This window comes from Panthera tigris, chromosome D3, assembly GCF_018350195.1.
Source record: "Panthera tigris isolate Pti1 chromosome D3, P.tigris_Pti1_mat1.1, whole genome shotgun sequence".
NCBI classification, from domain to species: domain Eukaryota; kingdom Metazoa; phylum Chordata; class Mammalia; order Carnivora; family Felidae; genus Panthera; species Panthera tigris.
Window position 1 is genome coordinate 88,055,073 of NC_056671.1, and position 18,904 is coordinate 88,073,976.

Genomic DNA, 18,904 nt, shown 5'->3' on the forward strand with positions numbered 1-18,904 from the left:
GAGAGGGGCTAGGACCCTAGGCATCACATGGAGAAATTGTCAAGAAAATGTCTATTTTTGCAGGGTCCAGAAAGGCGCACCAAATTAAAAATTTCTACTCTGTGATTTTAGGGGCGCCTGGGTGGCTCAGTCAGTTAAGCAACTGACTTCGGCTAGGTCATGATCTCCCAGTTGGTGGGGTTCGAGCCCCACGTCCGTCTGTGCTGACAGCTCAGAGCCTGGAGCCTGCTTCGAATTCTGTGTCTCCTTCTCTCTCTGTTCCTCCCCTGCTTGTTCTCTGTCTCTCTGTCTCTCAAAAATAAATAAATGTTAAAAAAAATTTTCTACTAAGTGATTTTGACTGTGTATTGGGGTTGAACGGCAGGCAACCTTTCCTATGATCCTTGGGTGTTTGGGGCACACAAATGCTCTGTGTGAGTAGACTGTGGGTATGCCGGTCAAGAGTGAGAGGCTGGGCTTTTTTCCCCTATCTTTTCAGGAAAAGAAGCAAACTCATGTCGTGCAAGCAAAGGTGACTCTTAAAGTCTAAGTCTTTCCTTTACTTAATTGACAAAAACATTTTATTTTTTTTATTTTTAAAAAAAAATTTTTTTTTAACGTTTATTTAGTTTTGAGACAGAGAGAGACAGAGCATGAACGGGGGAGGGTCAGAGAGAGGGAGACACAGAATCTGAAACAGGCTCCAGGCTCTGAGCTGTCAGCACAGAGCCCGACGCGGGGCTTGAACTCACAGACCGTGAGATCATGACCTGAGCCGAAGTCGGCCGCTTAACCGACTGAGCCACCCAGGCGCCCTGACAAAAACATTTTAGAGACCACTTCAACCCCCCTGGGGCTTGGGATATCAGTGATTAGCCAAATAGGGACTGGGATTTTTAATGTCAGTGGCCAGCCCAGAGAGGTACATGCGTACGTGAGGCCAACCTGTCTTGGACCCTGTGTATTTTTCTGCTCGGCCATCCTCATCATGGAGACTTCTTCCTTATAAAATCCAAATAAACGCTTCACCTTCACTATGTCTACCGTCCAAACGGACAGAAGCGAGTAAAAGCGAAGAGTGACTTGATTCCTTTTTGGCCCCCAAACCATGGCGTCCGCAGAAGCCACACTCAGCAGACATACCTGGGCGTCATTGACTAGAGCTCGTTCACGTGGCCCCCCCTACGCGAGGAGGTGAACACTTCATGGGGCTCACGGGTGCTGCAAACAAAACTGAGATCCTGTCATGAAGAAAAAGGGGGAATGTTCTTGGCCACACTCTCAAGGCTGGGCAACTCTCCAGGGTGCCGGGAATATCATTCCTTTGTATAAAAACAATTTTCAGATTTAAAAAGGCTACGGGTCCAAAGAACCGAGAGTTTGTCATTGTCTCCTCAATTTTAACAGCCCTCTGCGTGTTCCCCCTGTTCAGCCCATAGAGCTAATTAATGCAAAGGGTAGTTTCCCGGGGTAGACTCATTAGGTAAATCCCAAATGGATCTCAGGCTGCCAGTTAGGAATAAAAAGACGTAGGCCTGTGTACCGTTACCGCATTCATTAGAACCCATCTGGCTTCATGAAAGGACTCCAAAACCTTCACAAGCCAAAAGGATGTGTTTTATCTGCTGTGACAATAGCGATACCTAAGGCTCTGTGTCAACCGGTTTGGTAATTAGTATGCCAACGTGGCTGCAACTTTCTTTACCTCTGGCCCCCTCCGGGTTCTCCACCTACAGCGTATTTCAAGAAATCATTAAATTCCACAACATTCTGACTGAAGAGACCTGGTATTTCTTTTTTCTTTTTTAAAGAGACAATGTTTTCCCCCTTCCGATGTCGTTAGTATCGACTGAAATACTGTCTCGGAAAGTGAAATCTGCTTTGCAGATGCATTAGGTCTATCTTGTTTCTTCCTGACACAGTTCACTCAATAGGCTGTGCGGGGCATTCTGCAAACAGCACTGAACTGGCGATTGGAAGGACGAGGTCGTATTCTCTGATCTGTTGAAAGAGCTTCGGGAAGTAATTGGAATTTCCCGGCTTTCAGTTTCTCATCTGGAAGGCCAGTGGCTTGCACCAGATGACTCCCGGGTTACTTTATGCTGTGTACGTCATTTGATGTAGTTTCCTTTTATTAGATGGTAGAGACTTTCTCCCCTTTGCTTCCAGTTATTGTCATTCACAGAGAAGACCGAGAAGGGAGTGAGGTTTGGGCAAAGACTGAAAAACAAAAGAAATGTAAAAATGGCAGTTTATGTCTAGACAATACTGAGCGCCACCTTGATGGTAACTAATTAGAGTCACTCATAGGCAGGTTTAGCCATCAGATCACTCCAATCACTTGTAACAGAATATTGGTAACGGTACCTGCGGTAACCCTCCAGGTGATCTATATATATTTCATATATAGAAATGTACATGAAATATCTGTGGTAGTAATATGGGTTAACCCTGAGGATCGCGGTCTCGGGACCACAGCATTTTGTTTGGTCGTGGGAAAGCCGTGATGGGGTACAAATGAAAAAGTGTGAAATGGAAGTGATAATAAATGATCAATACAAGAAAACTATGCTTCCCAGTGTAAATTAATTAAAAGTGATCACTGCTCTTTTACTCGTGCTAAAGAAAGTAGTAACCTTTATACCAGGGCACCTGGGAGGCTCAGTCGGTTGCGTCCAGCTCTTGATTTTGGCTCAGGTCATGATCCCAGGTTCATGGGATCCAGCCCCCCGTTGGGCTCCACGTTGGTAGTAGAGAAGGCTTTAGATTCTCTCTCTCTCTCTCTCTCTGCCCCTCCCTCTGCTCATGCTCTCTCTCTCTCTCTCTCTCTCAAGTAAAAAAAGAAGAAGAAAGATAAGAAGTTATCTCTATGTCTATTACAGTTCCATTTGTCCATAAATAAGTCGCCAAAATACAAAATAAATTAGCTTAACAATTTAAGGAGTTAAAGAAAATAGAAGTTAATAAGGAATTAGGACTTCAATGTGCTAACTCTTATATTAAAGTTTTACTATGTTGCCTCATCTGTCCCCTGAAATCCGCATTCTCTAAAACTATGTATTTCATTATCAACCCCAAGACCCTAATCATCTTTATAGAATGAATACTATAATTAGTATAATTAATATTGGTTAACACTTTAGTTATTTAAGGAAGAATGTTTCATTTAAATTTACTCTGCTATTTCTCCTGAAGGATATTGCTTTAATCCTCAGGTTCCGAAAGATATTAAAAACCTCAGCATGTCCACCTAATTCTTGGGAAACTTTTATGACAGAAAAAACAAATAGACCCAACCACTCCCTCCCTCATGGTAATGCAGTTCAGATGGGTTAATTGACAAAGTGTCTACTCATACATAATGTAAGATAATTATTCACAAAAAGAGCAATTTTGGAAGAGACATGCAAGGAATCATGAGTAGAATACTTAGTAAAATTTTGTCTTAACACTGGGGTGGAAGAAATTTGCTGATAAATTCCATAAACGCTTATTGGACACAATCTGCATGGGCCATTTTACTGGATTCTAGTGATAAAATACAAATAGGACCATCCTTCGTCTCACATATTGAAATACACTGAAGAAAAATAACCAACAAAACTGTCATTGCAGTGGTGTGCTATGATACATGAATTCAAGTTTCTGGGAGCGGAATAGAGCAGAGTGGCCACACCAGACTGATAAAGTCAGGCATGTTCCGGAATGCAGGAAAGACAATGAACTTCCTGAGGGGTTGCCAAGAGTCAGTCTGGAGGAAGAAGAAGGCAAGAAAATACCAAAGACCTTGGGTTAAAACAGAAGTTATTATAATGCAAACTGAGTCTCTGAAATGACAGTTTTGGACCAATGAAATATTGAGGTCAGAATGTTCTTCATCAAAAGGAAGGTGCATTAATCTAGGATGTCCACTTAGAAAATTTAAATGTCTGAATGTCAGCAATGGCAATTAGTGGGAAATAATATACGTAGTGACTGAGAAAGGAAGAGCCAGGGAAACTTCCAAGATACTTAAAGAGGGATTCTCTTTGTTGAAAGTTGGCCAACTGTAGTCTGAACTGGTTGAAACTAAAAGAAACATTCAAAGGCCCTTGTCCTGTTTACAGGATAAGAGGTGGGGGTGGGGTGAGGGCGGAATTAATGGCACATGGCTAATTTGAAAAGGGATCTGGACAACTCTGCCTGGCAAGTGACAGAAATTTCGATAATTTCCATATTCAGAGATTTCCGTATTCACTGAGATTCAACTGGTTCAGACTAATTAATCGTAACAGGTGTTTTCTCTCACATCAGCCTTCCAAGAATCTGATCTCATTCTCCCCATCGTCTTGCAATGGTTTGGGTGAATGCTCGATGCCTTTCTTCTCTGCTAGGGATGTTGAGCTTCTCAAAGTCAGAGATCTTTTGTTCATCATTGTCTCTCCAGATGTGGCATGGTGCTCAGCGAAGTTTGAGTTGCAAGAGCGAACAGTTAGTGAATATATTAATTTGCAAGAAGATAACCTGAGCAAGACCGTCATGATGAACAGCGGACAACCTGGTCTCGACTTACTGTCTCATCTCACCTCCTGGGACAAACTGCTCCCCATTTACAACCAGTGACAGCAGCCCTTCTCCTTGGAAAGGCCTTGACAGCCTCTAATGGTTTCCTTTGACTGCCTGCTTACGAGCCACTTAAGGGACACAGGGTTCGTGGCCAGGCAAACTGGATTGGAATCTTACCTCTGCCATGGAAGTTTGTCATTACGATGTCACAAGAAGGCAATGTGTATTTAAAAAAAAAGAAAAAAAGGCCAACTTCAGGCATATAGAAACATACGTTTTTCATTTTCTCGGGGAATTACTGCTTTCACAATACTCAATTTATGAGTGTGTGTGTGTGTATATATATATATATATGTAGGTATATGTATATGTGTGTATGAGTATATAATATGAGAATATTTACTATATTATGCAATATAAATATAAGTACACTTATATATCTATGTAGCTTGAATCTATGGTACTGTAATCATCTACTTCCGTGTCTTCCTCATGAGACTATGAATGATTATACCTACATTTCTAGGTCTCAGCAGAAGAGTCTAGTACAGAGCTCGTACTTTATAAAAGCCGATTTAATGTATGAAGGCATGACTGATTGAGTGGACAAATATTCTCTGAAATACAAAAATGAGACAGTTTCCCATGAGCACCATTAAATAACTTTATTGCTAAACTGTTATATATGTATAAAATATACATATGTAATTATACATGTACATCGTAACACTTTACATAGCTCCGTAAATATTTATTGTTTGTTGTTGCCAGTCCAAAGTCAAACTAACAAACACTCTTGACTTTGACCAAGGGCCTGACAAACAGAGGAAATTGTCATGATTTTAGGCAAAATCCATATGTACAGCATTGCTTATATTTGTTAATTAAAGTTTCGTATTTTGATTTAACTTAAGATTTCTTTCAGAAGCAATCTGTCAGATTATTCGAGTTGGAAGACAGCACAAACAGTAACTTTATTCTGAGATGTTTTAAAAGCATGTGGGCGGGAGAGAAGAGAGATTCTTCTTCAAGAATAAAATTGAAAAGTTGAGTTTCCTGCTGCCAGAAACTATATTCTTACATAAGTCTCTCAATGCCTTGCTTCTGAAGGGTACAGCAAGAGACGGCAGGAATGACAGTGACCTAGCAGATCTCTAGAGTTAAAAAGGAAAAACAAAACTCCTTCCTTTATTTATACCAAATACTGTATGTTGGGATAATATATTGCCTGAGGTTGGATACAGACACCAGCTGAACCCCGAGCCCTGGAGGTGGAGAACACACCCCCAGCTGTCAATATCCAAGCCAGTTGATGCCACGTAGCTTAGGTGTGTTCTTGTGAAAGATGCCAAGAGAAAGCAGATTTCAGGAAGCCAACAGGTACGGGGCAAAGCAGTGAAACTAAGTGTTTCTTCCAGCATAAGGACATTTTAGAGAAAGGAGAAGAGGGGTGAGGTGCTGCTCTAAATCTGGAGCTGCCCTTGGACTTTTTTTTTTTACATGTTATTATATAATGTGCATGAAAACTTTATAAGATAGATATTTTAGTTCAGTTTTTTACCTACCCTGACGCGAAGATTCAGAGATGGCTGGTGACCGTGAAACTTACAAAGGTCACAGATAGTTAAATTGTACACCTCGAATTCAGTGTTTGTTGCCAAAGGACTTTCTAATTTATGCGATTTTAACTAAGCATTTTGAATAACAAATCCTGGTCCTTGGAAGTCACACTTAAAATGGGGGCTACTTTCTGAAACATACTTACTTTACAGGAGCAATTTTATAGACAGGTAAGGTGGATTGTATTGTTGTTTCCAAAGATTTGCTTCCCCTTTCTTTGTAAGATATTTTATGTCCCTCCCCACTGATTCTGGGTCTGGCCACGTTACAGGGTGGGCCAGTGGAAGGTAAGCAAATGTGGCATGAATCAAGACCAAGCAGAAGCATCAAAAATGTCATTTGAATTTCTTCCAATTCTCTTGTTTTTTTTTCTTCCCAATAGGAACCACATATCCTCAACAAAAGCATCTCCTCCAGACAGGCTTCAGAATGAGAAACACGGGGAGGGGAGCTGAAGGCCCCAACCCGCCGCCTCTGACGTGTAAGGAGTGCAAGAAAGAAATGTTTGTTTGTATGAGCCACTGAGTTCATGGGTCACATCTCACTCCTGCCAAGATGACTATTTTAAAAGAAAAAATGTCCTGATGCTGGAAGCTACAAGGCCCTTTATATGAAGAAGAAAGCAAGAAAACAGGAAGGAAGGAAGGAGGGAAGGAAGGAAGGAGGGAAAGAGGGAGGGAAGGAAGGAGGGAAGGAAGGAAGGGAGGGAAAGAAAAGAAACTAAACATCAATTATTATTCAAAAATATTTTATCCACATCATTTATATATATTCGTTCACCAAATGTACATTGATAGCCTACTATATTCCTGGAGCTATATTGGATACTGTATATGGGGAGGTAATTAAACAAAACATAGCTCTTGCTCTCCATGGAATTTTCCATCTAGAGGGATAACTGTTTCCTACACTACTTGTTGAGTAATGCTTGGAGTAATGTTTACCTCAGTTGTGGGGGGGTGGTTGTGTTGAGGAACACGGGTGATGAGCACCCCCAACAGGAATATAGGGGTACAGGTACTGAGAATTGACTGCAGACCAGTAATGGATGGTGTTTCAGTCAAAATGAAGGTCACGCAACAAGGGAAAGTGGATATTGTAGAAGCTATAAAATCCAGTAGCCAGGACAGAAGTCTCATAAAAACACAATAACAATTTTATTTTCTGAGACAGTTCTTTTTATTTGTTAGGTTTCTACATTAAAAGTTGGCATGACGTTGAACATATGTGAAGGCAAACACCACCAGGTAAGGTTCCTCTTGGACGTTTGTGCAATTCATCACCACTCACGACAATTGCAAGAGACTGAACATTTCAGGTGAAAGACGCTGAAACCAGGCGCCTTTGCTGTCACCGCAAGTGACATTCTTAATTGGGAATCGGCTCCAGATACGTTCTTTGCGACACTGTGGGAAAGGCTCACTACACATTTACCATATTACAGACCTAGTTTTTCTTCTTGCTATTTTGAAGATATTATACTAAATCAGTCATATTTTGAATTCACAAATTAGTATTCACTTGTGTCAAACAAAATATTGTCTGTAACTATTTCGATCAGATTGTTAAGAGTCACATAATGTATTTGTGTATTGTCTTGATTCCTTTCAATGAGAAATTTGCAGCAGTGTTATGGATAAAGATTCTTTTATCTGAGACCAAGACAGAATAAGTAACATCTGTAGTAGAGAGAAGGCTGTTAATCTTTATTTAGTGGATACTGATAGATGGGGCCGAATCTCATAATGAACATTTAATAGCATATTTCGTTTTCAAAAAGGTTTCCTCTGCATTAATCTTTATGACAGCATCAGTGACAGTACCATCATTTTATGTTTGAGTTTCGTATACCCTGCACGCAAGAAACTGGTTTTTTTCCATCGTATATAGTTTTAATATGCTGTTCCTTGGGGTGCACTAAGACCTTATCTTTATGATCCACGACTTAACAATCCAGGCTGTTAAATCATATGCTTACCTGAACATGTTATTTTCATATGCTTGTACTACATTACCTATCACACACAAAAAAATACGTAATTTCTTATAAACTCAATGGGCTCAAACCTTGTATAGACACAACAAATGGTGGCCATGTTAACAGTAAAAAGTAAAGTACATTTTCTAGAGTACAGGCTTTTAAAAATATAGTCAATATATAATCTACCAATATCCTTATCAACACATTATATCCTTCGTCTCATTTCTCGATACTGAGAACACGGTTCCTATTTTTGCTCTTATGATGTCAGAATCCTTTTGCACATGTGTGTGCAACCCACTTATATCAAAGCCAATACATGTCGTTCCTCTCCTCCCAAGGGCACTATACTTGACTGGTAAAAGAATTAGGTAAACATTCACCTTATCATTTCCACAGGCTTCTTTGCACATGTTAATTATTTCTCTGATGCCTTCTATCATTCCCTCCCCTTCACAGTCGACTGGGTAGAATTAAGTGAACTTGCTGCAGTATACATTATTTCCAAAATTTCCAGTGTGTTCCACTGAGCGGCCATTCTTTGTTTCTTTCAGAAGAGAAACACTGCACCTTTACCGATGATCACGCACTTGGGATTAGGCCCCAGTACCAACCTTCCACCTGTGTTAGTCTGGGTTCAGTCAGGGAAATAGAATTTCTAGAGCATTTTAAGAATGAGGAATTTAAGATGGGAGTTGGGGATCCCACAGATGTGAGTGGAGATGGCTAGTAAAAGTCTGGAAGGCAGTAGCTGAAGGACTGGAGAAGCAGTCCCTGAGGACCGTTGACCGCAGCACGGGGACTGGACGGAAGCCAGAGCTCACAGACACGTAGAAGCTTCCATGTCTGGTCACCACGATGGAGAACTGGGAGTTCGTGGGTGTGGCCAAGAAGCCGCTGCGTCTGCCCCCCGAGACCTCCTGAGAAGAATGGCTTCCACTCCGTCTTCCCCTTAAATCCCTTGTGAGTGTCTGTCACTGACAAACTCTAACCCAGAGCCAGAGAAGGAAGGGAGACTTGGAGACCTAGTTTCCAGTCCTAGTAGAGAAGATTGGTGGTGCTTCTTTAAGAACAGACAACCCAACATCATTCCTATGAAGAGAAACCAAATAAATAACTTCTGATGCTGGGGAAAAACAGCTTTCCTAGAGATGAGGTTGTATACATATTATTGGTTTTTTGTTTTGATTTTGTTTTGTTTTGCTTTGCTTTTGCCCTCCAAATGGTTTTAAATTCTTTCTTTGGCATTGGTCACTGAGAGTCACCGAGCATCGATTCCCCTCAGAAAAAGCACGGGCTGTTTACCAACCAACCCTCCCCCACCCCTATAATGTGATTCTGAGGGTTGAACTGGAAAATGTATATCAAGCATTAGCACATCTCTAGGGCTCAGTATATAAAGTCAGTACTTTGAGAGAAAATGAGTATGTCAGTAGGAAGCCTAGGTTAGGGTCTGGGAGTCCCTCCATCTACTGGCTCTGCGAACCGGGTAAATCGGTTGACTTCCTTTAAGATTCAGGTTACTTACCTGTGAAACGAAGAATGTAATAACATCTTCCTTCAGAATGACAGTCAGGATACAGTTAAACAAAACAATGTGTGTCCAAGAATCTTCTTTATAGTTAACCTTATCTTACTCGTAGCAACTTGCCATTTTCATGATGAATGCTTACTCTAAAACATGAGAAAACTAAGTGTCTGTTGTTGAAAACCAGACTCTCCTAACAGATGTGTGGTTTCGCTTGCCTTTGCTGTGACTGAGCTCCAGCTTCTGCCGTGTTCTAACCTGCCCGGGACCATCAGGTAAATTGAGAGTGCTCCATGGAAAACAACAGGATCAAGTCCGGCTCTAAAGGGATTTTGCTGGGATTGCATTTTTTTTTTTTTTTTTTTTTTTTTTTAGTAAGCACAATCTCCAAAATATTTTCTTGGATAGTCCTTAGATATGTCCTTTCAGAACTTGACAAGAAGATTGAGCTGTCTATTTACAAAGTATTGCACCAAAAGTGTAATGGCATCTGAAAAAAATACAAGCATATCAATTCAATTATACTTGGCAAGCCTTGAGAATATAAATCTCTAATCTTTTCTTCCCAAGTCAGTCATGAATAGTTGAAAGATTCCCTGATGAAAATAATAACAATGATAATTAATAATAATAAAAAAAGCAGAAAAAATGAAATGGTATACTCAAAATAATCCGGAGTTGTTTTAAGCCTAGCTATACCCTGTATACTTTATTTAAAAAAAAAATCTTGCTTCTTATATATTTTCCTGCTCTTCACATTTCTTTATTTCCTATACTTCCTTCACAAATTCACTCAAATTTGAATTGTAATTTTGTATGGATAATTTCTCTTGAATGGTGTATATCTCTTTACTACACACGTCTCTACTTGTCCGTATCGATTCTCTCAGTGTGTTAGCATTCAATTTGTCCTATGATGATTCCTTTTATCATGGAAAAGTTTTTCATTCGAACAAAAAGTATTGATTGCCCATCCAGGATATTCCAGGAAGGTGCTATCCTCCGGGGATACAAAAATGAAAAGGATCTCTACTTTCCTCAAAAAGCTGATACACGGGTAGGAAAGAATGATATAAAAATCAGCAAGTTAACTATTTCATAATGAAATTCATTGGGGTGAACTAGGTCCAGAGGACAGAGTGTCACCATACAGTATTTACCTCTCCTCTCTACCAAGGCATTGAGGAATAATGACATACAAAAAGAAAACGACTTTGAAAGCAATACTATAAGCAGGTAATAATCCCAGGTCAAGGAATTCTAGAAAGTACAAATTAATGATAGGATTTGTCACTGATGAGCACTCATGAGAGATTCTACTGACGGAAAAGATGAGGAGGCCATTATTCTCCAAAGGCACGCACAGCCAGGCTCATGGGCATGTATGATACCCACATATGTGCAGGCATGTTCTTCAGAACTATCTGTAGACTCACATAATTTCGTGGCATTTTCCAGAGAATCTTGAGAATTTCAGGATCTTCTAGGCATCATCAGGCTAAAGACCTTTGGGGAAGCTTCTCTGACCTTTGCTCCTTGGGTTTTCCAAAGCTTATATAAGCCCTTAATTCCTAGATGCATTTTAATTCCCGGGATATGGAGAGTGGCTTTGGTTTTCCTGACTCTGCACCCTGACAGATATGCCACACCTGTTTCATGTGTCACCTGCACTATGTCCTCCTGTTCTCAATGACCTCCCCCTTGCTCCTTTACAGGCTTTCCTCAACCCAGCAGACAGAACAGAGCAGGGAAAGCAGCCATGTTGTGACCCTGACACAACCCTCCAGTGGCTTCCCATTTCAGTCAGAACAAAATCTTCATCACCCCTAACTGATCTCAATCCTGGCCACTCCACCCTTGATGGCTCCTGCCTTCTCCCTCCCCCTCTTTTCCCACCACAGCACCTTCTCAACCATACCCAGTACACTCCTTCTGCCCGAAAATCTCTTCCCTCAGATACTGACGCGTCCGTTTTACTCCATTAAGATTTTGGCCAAACGTCACATTCCCAGAGAGCCTGGTCATGTCTCTTCTGCATGAAATGCCAAACCTGTATCTCGACACTTAGCCCCTAATATGCCTTATTTTTCTTTCAAGGTACATGCACAACAGGCCACAGGATTTTTATTGTTATTGCTTTTCTTTGTTCTTTATTTTGTTTCCTTCGCCTAGATTACATGACATAAAAGAGTGAATATCTTTTGTCTGGTGACTCAAACAGCTCCATGAACCTAGTATGGATACAATAAATATTTATTGAATATTTGAACATTGAATATTGAATATGGTTCATTATTGAATATTGAATATTCAATGTTCAATATTGAATATTGAACAGCAACTGCTGTTCCTCCTTGTGTGTTTGTTGAATACATGAACAGGACTCATGACAACCACCAAGTCAAGCCAAACAAGCATACAGCTTCAGCAATGAACTCTGAATTCCACAAGACTTCAACTGGAGGAAAGTCCACGATAAAGCAAACAAGTCAGACTTCCAAGTCAGACTTCCAAGAATCACATACCTCCCACAGAATCAAAATTTACCCATAATTCAAAGAATAGAGGTAATTTTGCACTGAAGGTGACGTATGTGGAAGCTGGGTATACAAACCCAACTCACCGGGTCCTTTATAGCTGCGGCAGGAGAACCTCAATACCATTTACACACACAGGAGCTCTCGAAGTGTTGCACGTAAGCCATCGTTTGTACAAAGTGAGATATTTTAGTTACGAGACATTGTCATTTACTACTGAGATAGTCACGTGCTGACTAACAGTTTTAGCAGGCCTCGTGCTATAAATCCATAAACTCTAAATTTATTTACTAAAAGCAACCTCGACAGACCAGGTGCATCACGCTAAAATGGTTTTGTACGTAGAGATTCTCCACGACAGGTCTCCAGTATCTCCCCAGGAATTCCTAAAGAATGCTTTCAAGCAGAATTGATTCTGTTATCTCTGTCATTTATTCCTTCTCTCTCCTGTTTCTGTGCTCACTAGGTTAGAAAGAGTGGAATGAAATCAGTGACTAATATCTTTCTTCCCATTTATTAAAAATAATAAGTGGGAAATCACTGAGAACTAATTTGAGGAACAGTCAAGACTATGGATTCTAGGGGCGCCTGGATGGTTCACTCAGTTAGGCGTCTGATTCTTGGTTTCAGCTCAGGTCATGCAGTTAAGAGTTTGTGAGTTCAAGCCCCACATCGGGTTCTGAGCTGACAACTCAGAGACTGCTTGGGATACTCTCTCTCTCTCTCTCTCTCTCTCTCTCTCTCTCGGCCCCTCCCCTGTTTGTTTTCTCTCTCTCTAAAAATAAATAAACAACAAATCATTTAAAAAACAAAAAAAGACCACGGATTTTGTATCCAGACTTCCAAAGTTTAAATCCGGGCCTCATGATGTATTAGTTACATGATCTTGGCAATGATATTTAACTTCTTTGGACCTCATTTTCTCATCTGTACAATAAAGCTAATAATATCTAGCTTGTAAGGTTGTTATGAGAATTAACTGTGTAAATACCTGTAAGATACTTAGGACAGTGTTCCGTGTAAGCTGAATATTTGCCAATGGTGACTTTTTTAATACTTTAATGCACAGCTACTGTTTTGCTGGTTGTCACTCCACTGAGATAAATACATGTGAGTGTTCTGGTAAAAATCCAAATTTAAATGGCGTCAAGAATATTTTCTGCACGAAATTAGTTTATCATAACAAGCTATGGTTTCATATGATTAAGCCAGAAAAATGGATCTTTTCTCCTGTATATTCACGAACTGCAGAAAATTGCAATTAAATAGACCACAGACTGAGTCAAAATTACTCCGTTCACCTATCAGCCACATTTAGTTGTCTCCCTGTTCCCTTGAGATGAAAGTCTGAGGGTGGTTGACTCAGATTAGAATTCTTACCGCCAGGTGATTAGATTCAAAGGCACTCCCTGTGAAAAACCGAAGTTATAAAATTTTCACTTTGCAAGTTCTGTGGCTGATTCGTTAGAATTTCAATTATTAGCCCTCCTCGGAAATGCCCTGAAACTTCTAATACACCACCAGAACAGGGTCTCTAGGCTCTCTTGAAGGTGTCAGTAGGCCAAAACTGCCCAAGCATTTGGAAAACAAAAACAAAAACAAAAAGCAAACAAACAAAACAAACAAACAAACAAAAAACCCACTCTATTCCTGAAGAAGAAAGTAAAATGTAAGGATACACAAGAATTGATTATGGTGTGCATAAACAAATTAAAAAGTTGCCCGGAGCTGGCTAGGTCTGGAATATAAATTCAAAAGAGGATCCATAATGTTTTCATGTCAAGGTCTTGTCACTACAAATGTCCCCCCCCCGCATCTCAACAGGAATTGAGGACTACCCACCCCATGAAAAGGAACACCTGTTCATTATAAACATAGGCATGATCGTCATATAAATTTTTTAAGAGCTCATGCTATAAAACTAATATTTCAGAAATAATTTAGCCAGTGTGTGAAATGTAACTAGACAAGATCTCAAAAGCTAAGCACAAGAATCTCGGGGCAGAATCTTCAAATGCTCTTAGCAAGGACCAACATGCCAGTTAAAACCCATCAGAATCCTCCGGCCAGGAAAACAGAAAACAGACCGGCTACATCAAGAGGGAGTGTGATAAAAGGAATCTGTTGCACAGCTTGAAAGGTCGAGAAAACAGACAGGGAATTAGGAGGTAGCGCCGAGTTCATAAGCTATATGAAGCCTGAGCAGCCTTCAGACTCAAGTCCTTGAGGTCTCGAGCTGCTTTTCCATCTTCCTCCTCTACCTTCTGTTAGGAGACCTGAGCGGGGACCAGCTGGCAAAGAAACGACCAGTGTGCAGCGTCCCAGGCCTGGTAATTCAGAGCAGTCAAACTGGGGGTGAGATAGCAGATCTCACCAACAGGCACCGTCCTTAAACAAATGATGCCCATTTACAAGCCACTGAAGGGTAAAGGTCTGGTCAGAAAATACCTACGTAATTCATAAACGTCTCAATATAAACAGGGGGAAAGGTTGGCCATCGAAAGTGAACGGAGAGTGGCCCCAAGTGCATTAACATTTTGCAAAATAGTTGGGATCACCAGGTAATGACTTACTCTTTTTTTTAAAATTTTTTTTTTAACGTTTATTTATTTTTGAGACAGGGAGAGACAGAGCATGAACAGGGGAGGGTCAGAGAGAGGGAGACACAGAATGTGAAGCAGGCTCCAGGCTCTGAGCTGTCAGCACAGAGCCCGACGCGGGGCTAGAACTCACGGACCGCAAGATCATGACCTGAGCCGAAGTCGGCCGCCCAACCGACTGAGCCACCCAGGCGCCCCTCTTTTTTTAACACATAAAGACTGTCCTTTCAGAAAGTGGGGCGGGTGTATTATAGGAAAGTGTGTTCCTAAGATCCATCTTAACGATGATGATCTACCTGGAAAACTTGTGTTTTAAAGAGTGATATTTTTTAAAGGACACTTTCATTCATAAAGTGAGCAGATGTGAGAAGTTAAAAATCATGAATGATCCACGGATCCTAAGTATACTGGCTAGATACGTACTTCAAAGCAATTCTACTTAAATGTGAGTCTAAGTTTTGGTTCTTCAAAACTTCCCATTTTTTTTATTCGTATTGTGTGTGTGTTTGCTTAGAAAGCAGAACCTCAAATTAGCTTTTTTGTTTGTTCTTTTTAGCTAGTGTGCCTGTAACAATGGTTACTAAACGTTACTTCTTTAGGCTTACTTTTGTTTTTATTTATTCTTAACTTTTAAAAAAAAATATTCTTGAGACAGAGACTGAGCACGAGTGGGGGAGGGGCAGAGACAGAAGGAGACACAGAATCCGAAGCAGGCTCCGGGCTCCGAGCTGTCCGCACAGAGCCTAACGCCGGGCTCGAACTCATAAACCGGGAGATCATGACCTGAGCTGAAGTCAGACACTTAATCGACTGAGCCATCCAGGTGCCCCTCTTTAGACTACTTTAGAAACTGGCTTAGTTCTATAACTTCTAGAAGGAAGGGCTAATAAATACAAGCCAGGAGTCAGGTCAGGACATTTATCTGTGACAAATAAAAAATTTATTTATTTTTAAGTGTAATTTTTCTACTCATTTGCTCATTTAACAGACCCACATTGACTATGCACTTAACAGTTATTTTGAAGGATACCCAAATTGGTCAGTCCTGAGGCTTATCTTCAAACACTTGTATTCTAAAAATTAGCAATTCTCAATTACATGCTTTTAAGTATATTTATTTTGAGAGAGAGAGAGGGAGGGAGAGAGAGAGCATGTGTCTGAGTGGCGGAGGGGCAGAGAGAGAGAGAGGGCGAGAGGGAGAGAGAGAGAGAGAGAGAGAGAGAGAGAGAGAAAATCCCAAGTAGGTTCTCCGTCAGCACAGAGCCCAACTTGAGCCTCAAACTCATGAAACCTGAAACTGTGAGACCCTGACCTGAGCTGAAATCGAGAGTCAGACGCTTAAGGGACTGATCCCCCCAGGTTCCCCAACATATTATTTATACCATATCTGTGTTGGTGTCTCTTCCATGATCATCCTCATTATGCCCAACCAACCGCGACATTCCTTCCATTTGGTCCCATCATTCGTGATCCCTCATTCACTGATGTCAGTTGACTACTGCCTTGAAAGCTGAGGTCTTTTCCTGAGCTGACTAAACCCTTGGGAATCACAAACACGGAGCACTCCCGGGTCATCAGCAGTGGCTGGTTCGTGGATTTATAAAGGTGTCACATATCGGAGACATTTTTCCCACTCTGGAGAACAGATTGGTAACGCACAAATGGACAGACAGCCCCCACGTTAGTAAAACAGGTTTCGTGTTGTTCGTTCATGGACGCAACGGATTCCAAGTGTCTCAGCAACTGTTTCCATGGGGTATAGGCCCTCTCTTTCACAGATAAAGGCCCCAGAGCTCGGAGGGTTCAGACAGCTTTTTTAGGAGCACATAAGTAGGATGAAATGAACCTAAAATTTGAATTTTGAGTTTTCCCTGTTGAAAAGGGATACATGACTTTTAGCGCATTATATCACGTTTTACATCATAATTGTGGTTAGGAGACTGTAATTTTCAATATAGCTGTCTGCATGCTTGCTTATCCACTGTTTATATCATGCAGATTCATATCCAGAAATTGGCTGGCATTGAAAACAGGATTTTCTTCCAAGTGTTGGTATTTCTGCGTATATTTGATGACTAGGGCTTTCAGGGTCATTTAGTAGCTCTGGAGTTCAATGAGATGATACGATAGAATAAGCATCCGAGAAAATGTCATTCCCTTGAATAACAGTCAGTGGGTTCTGGAAGTCAGTCATCTCACTGTGAACACGGGAAGGGCTGGAGATCATCTCCATTACTGCTCTTGACAGACGATGCATTTGTTCTGCGTCGGTGGTAGATGAAGTTTACACACGACTTTGATAACGTACGTAAGGATACACAAAATATCCTCCGATGCATTGTCATTTGATCCTTAAATGCTACAGGGCGGAGAGAAGTTGCTATAATATAAATGTTTACAGTGAAGGAAAGCCAACACGATGGGGTTACTATGAATATGAATTAACTACTTTTGGCAAAAAGTATGTTGACTCTTCGAGGGCCATAGGCACATGGGTGAGGATTGCTGGCTGATTCCAGCATTAATCAGCTCTGGGTCAGAGTCGGATTTATCACTCCCTTTGGTGAGGTCTTGGAAAAGTTACTAAAACTGTGTTCAATGTCCTCCTATATACAGTGGAGTAACAGCCATAACAACGAGCATTGCTATTATTAGTGCTGGAACTGCTAAGATGACCGACAGAATGCTTAATTGTCAAACGCTCGGAAGGGTGTTCAGCATATAGCACTCAGTGTGTTGGTTAGTTAGCCAATCACAATCTTGAAACTTAAAAAAGTATGGCAGGAAATAGAAAAGCAAGACAGATATTTCTGGATATCTACCAACAGTTTATTCTTTCTTAGTGTTTTGTTTTTGTATTGTTCTTGATTCCCTTTACTTATTCCAGTCTCCTTCAACTGGACAAGCACACTGCTGTCAGAGGATTCGACTTAAAGTATAGTTCATAAACCGTATCACGCTATGAAACATTAAAACATTCTCCTTGGGAAAAACACGAACTCCTTTAGATGAAACTACACGTGCTCAGAAATCATGATGCAAATGCCAAACTACTCTTCCAACTATATTTACTGTTTCTCCTTTAGTCTACTCCTACGCTCCAGCTAACTCAAATGAATACCTGGCCTCCCAAGACTGCTCCCTGCTCGAACTTCTCTAGGCACAAATCTCTCCCTGCCCCACTATTCGATGGTCTCCAACCTTGAAGAGCTGCTTAGAAAGACAACCATCCATTAAGCCTCTCTTGATCCCCTTGAGAAGATATGTGTATCTCATATGCTAGCTACTAACTTCTTTATCATAAAGCATCGTCTTTATTACATTCTCTTGACAATTGAATATATGTAATCTTCCATTCAAGATCATGAAGAAGGTTACTAATTAGCTTTTTAAGGTGAAAAACTTGGCAAATAATTTTACATTTTGTTGTTTTGATCTAGCTCTTCTAAATACCCTTCCTTCTATGAAGCTCCATAATTATGTTCCCCAATAGATTTCGGCCTTTTTTTTCATTCCCAAAGCATTTAAGAAAAATCCCAGTATATAGACTGTACAAGTTCAAAAGAGGCTGGCTATGTTGATGTTAATTTTTTTTAATGGTTTTTATTTACTTTGAGAGAGAGAGAAAGGGTGTGAGTGGGGAAGGGGCAGAGAGAGGAAGAGAGAGGAAATTCCAAACAGATTCTGACAGCACAGAGCCCAACACGGGGCTCCATCTCACAAACTGTGAGATCATGACCTGAGCCGAAATCAAGACTTAGACACTTAACCGACTGAGCCACCCAGGCGCCCCTGGCTATGTTGATGTTAAACTTAACTCATGAGAAAGTGATTAAAGAGTACGCATTTTATAGTGTGATACAAAAGAAATACTTCCTTTTAAGTAATTTATACATTGTGCTTTCTGCTCACTGTTATATTTTGTGTCTCTACCTGTGACTGTTAGGAGCAGAGCAAAAAAATCACTTTTCAAAGAATGGACCAATATAAAATGGCATGCCTCAGAGTTTGGAGATGTGTTAGGAGTTGGGGACAAATGAGAATACATTGACTGCACAATTACTATGAATGTAAAGCCGTGTAAACTTGTACAATCATACTGGTGCGGGAATAA

General features: G+C 40.7%; 2 long non-coding RNA genes across 3 annotated transcripts; one reads left to right on the forward strand and one right to left on the reverse strand.

Annotated features, from left to right (window-relative positions):
- Positions 1-1,750: 1,750 nt before the first annotated feature.
- Positions 1,751-4,631, reverse strand: LOC122232630. Of its 2 annotated transcripts, none has more exons than XR_006209988.1 (2): positions 4,545-4,631; positions 1,751-2,199 (listed from the first exon to the last, which is right to left on the reverse strand). It is a non-coding gene; the product is annotated as an uncharacterized LOC122232630 (long non-coding RNA). The 2 variants fall into 2 exon arrangements; XR_006209989.1 differs by having other exon boundaries at positions 4,532-4,612.
- On the forward strand, positions 3,725-8,956 carry LOC122232629. Its single transcript, XR_006209987.1, has 6 exons — positions 3,725-3,841; positions 4,406-4,667; positions 5,450-5,570; positions 6,527-6,625; positions 7,335-7,391; positions 8,680-8,956. It is a non-coding gene; the product is annotated as an uncharacterized LOC122232629 (long non-coding RNA).
- Positions 8,957-18,904: the final 9,948 nt, after the last annotated feature.